Source organism: Trypanosoma equiperdum (genome assembly GCF_001457755.1).
Source record: "Trypanosoma equiperdum strain OVI genome assembly, contig: ctg_54, whole genome shotgun sequence".
Taxonomy (NCBI): Eukaryota; Euglenozoa; class Kinetoplastea; order Trypanosomatida; family Trypanosomatidae; genus Trypanosoma; species Trypanosoma equiperdum.
Window position 1 is genome coordinate 1 of NW_027124476.1, and position 918 is coordinate 918.

Sequence of the window (918 nt, forward strand, 5' to 3'; positions counted from 1 at the left end):
GGACAAAAAGCAATTATAATGTTAAAGAAAACGCAGAAAAAGATAGGGAGATGGCATGTGCGCAGTTAAATACGCAAGCGTGGTGATGTGTATCATCATCATTTACCCAACAGTAACATAGGGGGCAATTATGAAGTTGAAGGATGTGATGTACAGGGAAAATGGAGTTGCTTCGTCATATAGGGAAGGAGGAACAGAAGATTCAAAAGAAGAAAAGAAAATACAGAAGGAAAAACTGGATATAGCACTACACAGTACAATAATATTTTACGGTAACTTATTAATCCTTGTGTTTCAGTCAAAAAATGGATAGATACTACAGCATAGATGCTGGTAACTGTAGATTTTTATCTGATGGTGGATCCTAATATCAAGCTGTGAAGCACTACAAACGGATGGAGGAATGTATTGTATATGTATAAAGTTATATCAAAGTCTTCTTTTAATTAGATTTATTAATAGTGGTCAACATTTATCTGGATAATTATGATATTATATGGAGATAGTCTTTAAAACAAGATTTACCAATGGAGTTCCTTGAGTACTTAGAAAAGAACGACACGTGGAAACTTCTTAAAATATGTATTTGTAAACCGTTGGAGAAGTTTTATAAATAAGATATAATTGGTAAAGTAACTGAGATAATTACAGATATGCATAAACACCAATCTTTAGTTGCACTCAACGACATAGTGCTAAACATTTAAATTGAGAAGAATTCTCATTTTCTGGGGGAAAAGATGCAACAATAAAGGAAGCTGATATCAGGCCCCTAACAACCAAATACTAAGCGAAAGAAACCTAAAATCAATCTTTTTTTTGCGGTAGCCACAACCAATATCATGTACAAAGCCTGAACAGGGCCGTTGTATTGTTACAGATGGGTCATTTACCAACGTGAAGTAACAACAGGTCGAA